Source organism: Schistocerca nitens, chromosome 4, assembly GCF_023898315.1.
Source record: "Schistocerca nitens isolate TAMUIC-IGC-003100 chromosome 4, iqSchNite1.1, whole genome shotgun sequence".
NCBI classification, from domain to species: Eukaryota; Metazoa; Arthropoda; class Insecta; order Orthoptera; family Acrididae; genus Schistocerca; species Schistocerca nitens.
The window spans coordinates 574,050,836-574,062,456 of record NC_064617.1 but is presented as its reverse complement, the minus strand read 5'-3'; positions in this window follow the sequence as shown (position 1 = coordinate 574,062,456).

Here is an 11,621-nt window from a genome sequence, read left to right as displayed (position 1 = left end):
ATAAAATGGACAGTGCCATCTGTAATAACTCTTTCAACAAACTGAATTTATTTGGTATCGCTAATAAGCGGCCACTCCTCTGTACCATTTTTGAGCAGAGCACCCCATGACAATCCAGGCAAAGTATTGTAATGTGCTTATTCGAATTCATATGTCGTAAAGCAAAGACAGCGAATTTTTTCGAACACAAGCTGACTGTAAGTTTTCGAAATAAACTGGAACAGTATACAAGTGTTTTACGTGTGAACACGTGTCATACATTACAAGCTCTTAGGTATTCGGTTTCTGCTGTTGTTTCAGCTTTCAACAAAATCTTACCGTTCTCAGTTGAGGGCGGAGCGCCTTCCAGTGAAATTGATTCGTTGCTGAAGTATTCGTACTTCAATTCCAATCTCATTAACTACACCAAACTCTTTATAACCTTAAAAATATTACCTAATGCACTTGAGTTCATCAGATGTCAGGTATGATTCAGACTTTGTGAGTGAAAACGTCAAGATACTCTGGAAATCGATAAATCCGAAATCACATTTCATACCATTCTTGGTGCAACAGGACAATACTTTTTGTACAAGAACTGTATTTTTCCATATTTGATGATAGAAGAGGATCATGACGTTTATCCTCTTTGGTGCTGTCTGTTGTGTTTTGTTTTTCCCAATGTTCATTTGCAAGAAATTCCTGTCAAAGCTGCTTATATTGTAGAATACGGAGGGTAGGATGTGCTGTGCTGCATCTTGGTATACAGTGATGAAATGGCAGTTCATCTTGTGTTTAGTATCTGCTTTCTCAAATGATTCCCTGCCAATATGGCCGACCTCTACTAAGTAAAATGTTAATTCTTTTTCAACTTGATTCCAACTTTTTATTTTGCAATGAAACGTCATTCACACTTCCATCAGTGATACAGGTGTGGGATGCAAGACTCCGAACATCTTGTAAAGGCGTATACGGGGAAACTGTGTAAATTGCATAACGTAGTTTTTAAGGAAACGTCATTCTGAATGAAATCTTAGTCACCACTGAAATGGGCAAGCTAAATGTAGTCTCTGACAAACCCACTGCAGTAGAAACTGACATGTGGATTTACAGTTGACATTTTCTTAAGGATATTAACAGTATAATGACAAAGTGTCTTACTTTTTCTCTTGATTTAGACTGCGCATTTCGATATCCTACTTATGACTCCTAACAGATTTTCCGTTATTATTATTGTTAATGCTGTTGTATTTCCGAAACATTTCTGACTTGAACTTGTAACTTTCTTATAACAGTTTCCAGATGTGAAGAGGACCAGTCAAGAGGCTGAAACTTGTAACGACTGTTCTCTACTTTGTGACAATGGCCAAATAAAGATTTTAATAAAATCTACCTCATTCGGGATTCATTTTAACACTTCCCTAAATACCAAGCTATCATATGCTGGAGAGAGGTTGGGTGTGGAGTTCTAGAAGAAGGGGTAGAGTGACAGGGGTGCAAAGCACAACTGGAATAGTTTTACCTTCTTGAATATATACATTTCCCACCACCAACCTCCTGCACGTTTAAATTTTCCGCCATCTTGGATTTTAAAATTTACCGCCATCGGCCATACCGTATTTGAATTTCCAGGCCCCACCAACGACTGCAGTTCCACGACTGAGGTGACAAATAGTGGCAGAAACTAGAACTATGTGCCAGAATCAATACGCCATTACCTCGTAGGTGCTGCTTTGTGACAGGATGAAATGCTATGCTGATACGAACAGTAGCCGTCCCTGAACTGTTTCTTTACAGTACACAGTACGCAGTGCTGTAAAATGTGTTCGTATACTTTCGCATTAATCTAGAGTCACGTGACTACTTTTTTATCCACAGTTATGTGCCTAGCAGAGCGTTCATCGAATCACTTTGCACTACCACTCTTCCATTCCATTCTTGAACAAAGCCCTTGAAGAATGATTGCTCTTATTCTATTACAACGATCGTATCTCCCTATGTTGATGTGTCGCAACAACGTATTTCCGCACTCAAGGGCAAAGCTGGAGTTTTCGCCGCAAAGCAGAACGGCGGTGTTTCGGTGATCGTGAATCGTGGATCATTTGGCGATACACTCTCTCCTGTTTCGCTATAATAGGAAACGAGGTATCTTCTGACGTTTCTGATGTCATTCACCAATTCTACATGGTAAGGTTCGCATGTAACACAGATATACTCCATGAGACAACGGACAAGCGTAGTGTAGGCTACTATTTAGTAGACCTGTTGCATCTTCAAAGTGTTTTGCCGATAAAATGCAGTCTTAACTTCGACTTACTTACAATATTATTCATGTGATCGTTCCAGTTTAGGATGGGAATATCGAAATTTGTGGTAAGGTCTAATGGGACCAAACTGCAGAGGTCATCGGTCCCGAAGCTTACACACTATTTAATCTAACTTATACTAACTTACGGTAAGGACGCACGCACACACACACACACACACACACACACACACACACACATACCAGAGGGAGGACTCGAACCTCCAACTGGGGCGAGCCGTGCAGACCGTGACAAGACGCTTCAGACCGTGCGGCTAACCCGCGGGGCAATTTAAGATGTTTCAAGTTTTTATCAACCTCTATTTTGTTGAACTGGCAGCTTTTATATTTGTGTGATCTAACGTGTAACTGAAATGTAACGAATTTCTTTTAGTACTCATTTAGATGATATTACACTTGTGTACTGTCAACAACTGCCCCTTCCGCACCATACAGATATTTCATCTAAGTTTTACAATCTGTGTTGATGTTCTTATGACTTTACGAAAAAGTAAATGACATCATCAGCTGCAAACAATCTAAGATGGCTCCTCAGATTGCCTCCTAAATCTTTTAATATAGACTAGGAAGAGCAGACGGCCTGTAAGACTTCCTTGGGGAATGCGAGATATCAGTTCTGTTACTCACGATTGACTCACCCTCCGTTGCTAATAGCTGTGACCATTGTAACAGGAAATCACATATCCAGCCGCACGATTCTTCATAGGCACGCAAATAGGCAAGAAGTCTTTTGTGAGAAATAGTGGGCATCTGGGAACAGGGAAGAAATCTGAGATTCCCTGACGGTAGCACTCATTAATTCAAGCTAATAAAGAGCTAGATGTGTTTCACAATAACGATATTTTATGAGTCAGTGCTAATTATGTGTGAAAGGATCTTTTCTCTGAAATAATTCATAGTGGCGCAACACACTACTTGTTCCAAAATTCTTCTGCCAGTTGACGTCAGTGATATGTGTCTGTAATTCATCGATTACTCACATTTTCCTTCTTGAGTATTGGGGTGACCTGCGGAACTTTACAGTCATTATAGACTGAACTTTCATCGAACAGGTGGTTGTGGGTCTTCTGTGGTTTCCCTAAATTATTTCAGATAATAGCTGGGATGGTTCCTACTTCGGCTAGCTATCCCGTCCTTGTAAAAGATATCTATGGATAAATGAAACTACTACTAGTACTAGTACTACATATGACTGTTAAGTAAGGGACTGTAGCATTAGCACCGGCCGGTGTGGCCGAGTGGTTCTAGGCGCTTCAGTCTGGAAGCGCGCGACTGCTATGGTCGCGTTTTCGAATCCTGCCCCGGGCGTGGATGTTTAGTTAGGTTTTGTTAGGTTTAACTAGTTCTAAGTTCTAGCGGACTGATGACCTCAGATGTTAAGACCCATAGTGCTCAGAGCCATTTGAACCATTTTATCGCATTAGCACATTCCCAAAAGAACATAATTGGTGTTCAGTCTGCACCGAAAACTTGCCTTTATTAAGTGATTTAAGGTGCTGCGCTTCACCGAGGATATGTACGAGGCTTGCCCAGAAAGTAACGCACCGCATTTTTATCTCAGCCGAAAACAATGCTACGAATGCGAAACGTTACGTATGTATTATTTGAAGTCTCCTTAGTGAGCGCGACAAGTTTTCGTCACTTCCAGTAGACATCATAACTGCAGGACAGTTGCAAAATGGCGTCTGTAGGTGACGTACGTTACAAGCAACGTGCCGTCATTGAGAGAAACAAACTGTTGGAAATATTCAGATATGGTTGTGCAAAGTCTGTGGAGCATCTGCTGTCGATAGAAGTACAATTAGTCATTGGGCATGGAGGGTGAGGTTATCACAAGGCGCTTCGTCGGAGCTCCACAATATGCAGAGGTCGGGGAGTCCATCCACTGCTGTCACACCTGAACGTTGCAGTGAGCTGATGTTGTCATTCCCGAGGAGTGGCGCATTATGACTCGAGAAGACATTTTGAGGAAAATGATGAGGTGATTCACACAGTGAAGCACTGGATCGGCCACCAGGATAAGGACTGGTACCGACAGGGAGTGCAAGCCCTTGTTTCGCACTGGAGGAAGGCCATAGAAGGATACAGATTAAATGGAAAAATAGGGTGTGAGAAAAGGAAACATTCATTCGTGTGTGTAATTCTCATTAAGTTCAATAGAGAATTGAAGAAAAATATGTTTTCATGTCGCTACTTGTTCGTCTCCACTTTGCTTAAGGAATCTCGGAAAACGGTGTTTAATAACTCGTCTTTAGTGGCTCTATCATCTGTAATACTACCGTTAGTGCGGCGCAGAGTACGTACTGATTGTGTCTTCCATTGCATTACTGGAATTTTAGGTTTCCTGCCAGATTTCGACATCGGTTTCGTTCCCCATACAAGGGCCCCCACAGTGTTGCCAATTGGCCACGGCCTCAAGCTGAGTAACCAAACTCAGCACTGCCTGAAGATGAGTGTGACGTGTTACAAACTCAGCTCGCATCTGAACCTGCTAAATGTGATGCTGCAGAGATGCAGGCTACTGCCTGACTAACTTTAGCGTTTTCTTAACAACAAAAGACTCTCACTTCCTCTGTACTTCGCTGTTTCCACTATAAATGATGACAGGTACCGGTCTCGAGGTTTCCGCTCAACCCCATCACTTCTGTTTGATTGCCGGAGGTTACAGCATGATTGAGCACTCCATATCGCTCGTCTTCATTCATCTACTGTTCAGTGGCAATCCTGTTTACAGTACCTAAAATATCAGCCAGCATTGAATTTAGAACTGGGTGGCTTATGACGAGCCGCCTGACCGTTTTACCCATTCTTTTTAACTCCCTATGCACTGTCATTGTGTTTGCTGGAATAAAGGTAGCACTTTGAAACTCACAAGCGATTCTTTTCGGTGGTTTCATGCGATTTTTACAACTACAGCCCTCAATGCTCGCCGATCACTGTCCATCAACACATGAAGTCTGCCTGGTCTTGTTCTAGCTGAGGTTGTTCCTCGTGTTTCCATTTCACATTCACATTATGAAATAGGGTAGTTCTGGAAGGGTTGAAAGTTTCCCGACTGTGTTACTAAAGTAACATCCAGCGACTAGTAAACGTTATAAGTCAATACGTTCTTTTAGCCGAACCATTCAGCTGTCACACCGTCTCTACTGACAATAATGTCCACCTTTTATATTGGCGGGTCTGCCTCTCGTGATATCTAGTGGTCAACTGCTCATTACCTAAGGACGTCCAGATATTTTTGATAAGATAGCACAACTTGCTATAAGTAAAATATGGCGTTTCAGCGGACCTCCCAGTGAGACAACCATGTCTTGTTTTGATAAACAACTTTCTATGCCATATATCGTGGATTTGGCGTAATCCACGGTAATACAGTCCAAATTCTGTATCACTACATATGTTGACACGCTATCGTGTGTTATGCTTATTGTTTCTTCAGTAGTTGTCTGTGAAACGTCAAGGCTTCCACTACAGCAGTCACATCATGTGCCATCACGACAGAGAAAGAGTCTACCCAGCGAAAAAATCTTTACTAGCTTATTGAAGCACCACTTGGTTTGAAACAGTTTGTGTATATTATGCGTGTATCACTATTGGTGTTGTACTCTGTGTTAATAAACATTTTCATTGGCGCTATTGAAAAACAATAATCGTGTTCATAACTAAGCAACTGATACCTGCAGTTCACTGTTTGTCGTTTTCCATCCGCAAAGGAGGCAATTTACGCTCGTTTGAAGCAATGGACCACGTCAATTTTGATTTATACACATGAGTGGACATTGAAAGCAGTAAATAAAGATTTAAGCTTCTTGTTTGTGACAAATCCTACACAATAGATGAAATTTTGTATCAGTCTAACTACTAAATTTCGCTGGTGTCTAATAGTTAAATGAAATTCAGTCATGTTTACTGTATCATCACAATATATTTTCATCTAACAACAGAAACATTATTATGTTTGAGAACAAACTGCATGATTATAAATAACAGTGCGGTATTGTGATCAAGATGAATGGCTGTGTCAGTAACCAAACTTCTACACAATAAACGTAGATCCTAGAGTACTCTCTGTTATTCTGCTTGTATTGTCTAGCTAGTAAGTAGTGAAATATCACAGCAGTAGCAGAGCCAAAAAGTTCTATTGGAGAACAATGACTATATTATGTAAGACCAAATACATGGTGTGTCTAACGTACATAACTAACTGAAAAAATTAACACGAGACATATCATATCAGTAGCAAATATTATGAGTGAATTAAGCAGAATGTAGTGCCCTATGGAAAAGGACTGTAAAAGATGTTATTTTTCTGTATGAAACCTGATATTTGCTGCGACTAGATGCATGGTAACAGAAAAGTGGACCATGAGGATGACGAACAATTTTTTTTCTTTCTGTGAAGATCCACAGTCTCTAAATACTTTATAAAGAAAAATATGGTCTTCAGTAGGTCGAATCGTAAAATGTTCACGCTTTAAATTGTGCAGCTAACTAATTTCGAAATTAAATCATTTTCAGGCAGCCAAGAAACCAAAGTGGAAGAGCATCACATTGTCTACATACATCTCCATGTATAAATAACACATTACACTACTAACATTAATATACTATACTACCGTGCAATATTGCTATTCATATGTTTGATATTACATATTATTTGTTGCAGTTATCAAATTTATTATTTACACTTTAGTCATGTAAAAGCCGAGATCACATCCGATAGTGACATTAGGAATGAAAGGAGATCACAAACAGTTAACTACAACGCTTCTAATGTTGTCAAAGATACGCACACACAACCAAACATTGCAGAACTAATGATAGCAATTGTAAAAGAAACATTACATGTATGTTGTTGGTGCGCAATACTTAGCTGATGTATATCAGATAATCAGCAACCAAACTCCACTAACGACATACAAACAAGCGTCATAAAATATTATATACAATACATTAAATGTAATATGTGAAATAAGTACAAAATTGTTTGAAATAATGAAAGATGGGCAATCCATTAATGTATGGCGCATCTAACTTAACGAATGCGGCAGTCCCTCAAGGCTACTACAGACTCAGAGAAACCAATCTACTGAGGCTTTATACAGATGAATAATGCCTGAAAGTATAAATTTAATAATTGTTTAAAATAATATAGTCACTGATGAACCACGTTGGTTAGTTGGTTCGTTGGTTGCTTGAGTGGAGGAGACCAAACAGCGAGATAATCGGTCCCATCGGACTAGGGAAGAATGGGGAAGGAAGTTGGCCGTGCCATTTCAAGGGAACCATCCCGGCATTCGCCCGAAGTGATTTACGGAAATCATGGAAAACCTAAATCAGGACAGCTGGAATAGAGTTTGAACCGTCGGTCGCCCGAATGCGAGTCCAGCAAGCGAAACACTGCGCCACCTCGCTCGGTCTGACGAGCCAGCAAAATGCTCTGACAGAGGACTAATTATAAACATAAGCATATGTCTATATTTCCACCTTGCATTTCGCCAAAATGAGTAAGTAGTTGTAGCAAGTGTCAAAAAGAGAAAGACTTCGAATGTTGTCAACACTCACTGCTGGGCACAAATTATTATACACATAAGGATCCCAAAAAGATCCTCCGAAAAACGAAACGTGTGTTTTCTTCTTACATTAAGGAACTGTGTAGTAGCAAATCACACTGTTTCAAAGACTGTATAGGAGCAAGTGCTAAAGTTAGAGATACCTTTTAAAATTAATCCATCACGTAGATCGAGTAAAAATATGAGCCAAGACATACTACTTAATGAAAAACCAAGTTATCAAAGTAGCATTCAATAATTTTTTAAAAACTACATAGATATTTTGAAAAGAAGAAAAGTAGAGCATTACCCACCAACCGATTTACACCCAAGTCAAGGCAGCAAACAAATGATACCTGCAATAATGAATGAGAGAGTCAGTACTGGTTACATTATGCAAGTCATGACTTACAGTATTTTATGTTACAATAATATGAAATAAACTAAAATACTTCAAAAAGAAGTTTACAGTAAAGGTTGCATGACACTGAAAAATGAAAATGAATATTTATGAACTGGAGAAGTCTGAATAAAGAATATGAGGCCACAAACAAGTTAAAAAAATTGAAATATAAGCTGTACTAAAATTATGACCACAATTTTAGAAAAGAAAAGTCGGTGAAAATACATACCCAACATACACAGTAGCCTACTTTAATTTCGTACATGGATGCCAAATTTTGCTTCTCAACATTATGTATATGCATCTAATACTAAGCAAAATACGTAGTAACACATGACATTACTTGAAGTAGAACTTATGGTAACCATAAAGAAAAATACAGAAGAGCACAATTAAAATAATTACATCGTGTAAATCGAGTTATAAGTAGATACCACCTACTACTTATTAATATTAAACAAGGCATTCAATGAAATGAAATTCAGTAAGTTTATTTTTCAATTAATTGCTAGCCCACCAACCAGCAAGTAATGGATAGTCATTCTTTCAACATTTTATGAAATTTAGTACTTATTGCATATATTACCTTTAACGTACATATAAAATATTTCATTGCATCTTTCTGTACGCCCTTAAGTGGTCTATGGTCCCTGATTATCTGATATAGAATACATCTGTTAAGCATGTATTACCAGCAATATATATGAGCCTTTCACTTATGCTATCGATAGTTTTGCAAAGTTTTGATGTATGAGTGTCTCTGACAACACCATAACAGTTTCTGTTAGTTTTGGGAATGTAGTTGCTAAAGTATAGGATACCAATATGTGACGTGAAAGTTGTAACGTTTCTGATGTAGATCTTTATTAGTGCAACCATGGAATACAGTGCTTGTTTGAAATGTGTAAAGTTAAAGAATCAGGTAATTGCAGAACATAATATGCAGTATCACACATATAAGTAAAAGTACTGCTTGCCAATATAGTATGTTAATGTGAGTTGTGTAATTGTATTCTTTCTACATGGCGATGTATGGAAATACATGCAGACAGTGTAATGCTCTTGAAAATGGTTTTTCAGGATGCCTGAAAATTTTCTGTTACAGCTTACTACAGATCATGTTTCCTGTCACAACTATAAAGAGTAGTTACAGGTCTTATTTGTTGACGTCAGTCAGCTGAATAGTTTGATACAGCCCACCATAACCTCCTCTCATGTGCCGCCATCCCCATCTGAAAGAGGCACGTGTATGCAGCATCCTCAACCATTTGTTTGATGTATCTATTGTCTGTTTTTTCCTACAGTTCTTGCCCTCCACGGCTCTCTCCAGTACTGTGTAAGCTATTCCCTGGCGCCTTAATATATATCCTTCTCGTCAGTTTGCCACATAATCTTTTCCCCGCCAACGTCATGCAAAAATTTCTGATTTCCTATCCTGTCAGTGCACCAGATTTTCAGTACACCCAGTCTCATGTACATAGATTCTTCTCTTTTGCTGTGCCCTACAGTCCAGAACCGTTAGAATGCAGTGATGTGCACTTACTATAGCGAAAATTTGTAAGTGTGTTACTTGTAGACCTCCTTTAGCGATTATTACCCACTTTACCTGCTCTGGTCTGCTTCTTATATCCCCCTTACGTCATGAAGCATGCCTTATGATGACGAACGTTTCTGACGAGTTAAAGCTCACATGCTGAAACCGTACATTGCTCCAGAGATGCGATTCCGAGACTGTGCTTTACGAGAAATGTAAAGTAGAAATCTTATTATCCGAGCACGCATCACTCTTCAAACGATGCAGAGTCAATGGTGATGGAGTGTTACCCACAGATTCGACGCCAGCGTCTGCTAAACCAGTATTCCGGCAACATGGAGATACAACCAGACCTTACTACACGTTGACAATGCATATGCAAGAGATTACCATCCGTCATTAGGGTAGACTGATATCAAGTCCAGACTGTGACATTCAACCAATTGAACAAAATGGAATTTAAAAAAATTAATATATAGTGACATATTAGCTACGTGTTATGTTCGAGTCGTTCATACTCCTTGGAGCCGCGTGCGGCGCAGTCGTTTTGCTGCACTTGCGATGACGTGAAGCTCAGATCTATAGTTCTCGTCGTCGAACGTAATCCATTAGAAATACGTCAAGCAAATAAAGAGAACAGCCAAGACAGTGTGTGCTCCGTAACAAAGATTCATACGTAATAAAAATCATACTGTCTCTCGAAGTGACTTTTGTACTTTACTTTACCTAAACGTTCCTTTTTTTCATTTATTTATCATGCTAGGATGTATTTTCCTATTAATCATATGGTTCACCTTTCGAAATTCTTATGAAAAAAGTAGCGGAAAATCTCTTACCCTCTCACCTGCCACCCCAAATAAATGAACAAGCTTCGAACAATTTAACCTCATTTAATAAATATTTAAGTAAAGTGAAAACAGCTTCAGTTACTAATATTGCAACTATACTACTAAGTACAATAGTTTATAATAATTTTCTCCTCTCGAATCTACTTTAGTTTGTATGTTATAAATAGGTCATCTTTCTATCATTATGTCGCTGAAGAGACTAGACAGGTAATTAAGAAAACAAAGAAAACAGATATCTCGTTTGGAAATACAGCATTGTTATTTAATATTTGACAAAACGCCGGTGTAACTCAGAGATTTATAACGGTTTTTATAGTGTGTCGTGCGAATTTTTTATGTCTTGCAAAATATTTCTGTTTAATTTGGTTACAGTACTGATCCATCCCCATTGTAGCTACCAATTAAAAGTTACACTATTACAGTCAGAAACCTTCTAGGACTGCACTACCTTGGGCTAGTCTTGTTAATTCAAGCTGCATATCACGGATATAAGGAAGGATCTGCATGGTGAAACTATTGCATATAGACGGAGGGACGATAGAACTGGCACAATGAAAGGGTAATAAAGAAAGGAGAAGGAAGAACTTAGAGCGTACGTACCTAAGAAAGCAGTGAATGTCCCAAATTCTAGTACGCTTCGCACTGCCACTCCGGACTATCCTCTTGGGTGAGTTTGTTCACTTGTGGCGTGGAGAATAGTGGTGTTCGTCGATTCTGCAGAACGGCTACCTTCACCATTCCAGACCCCGAAAAGTAGGACGTACGCTATAGTAAGGAATGCCGACGGAAGTGGACTTATCTTTGTGTAGAGTAAGTTCAGACAACAGAGCTAGGTTCGTACACCTTATTACTCGAAGGGTTCAGAGATAACTGCTCTTTTCTGTAGAATAGGAATTGTTTCTACTTAACGATGAACTACAATAAACTTCCCCAAAAATATTCATACAACCTTGTAATTCCAGTTCAACTCGTCAAAAAA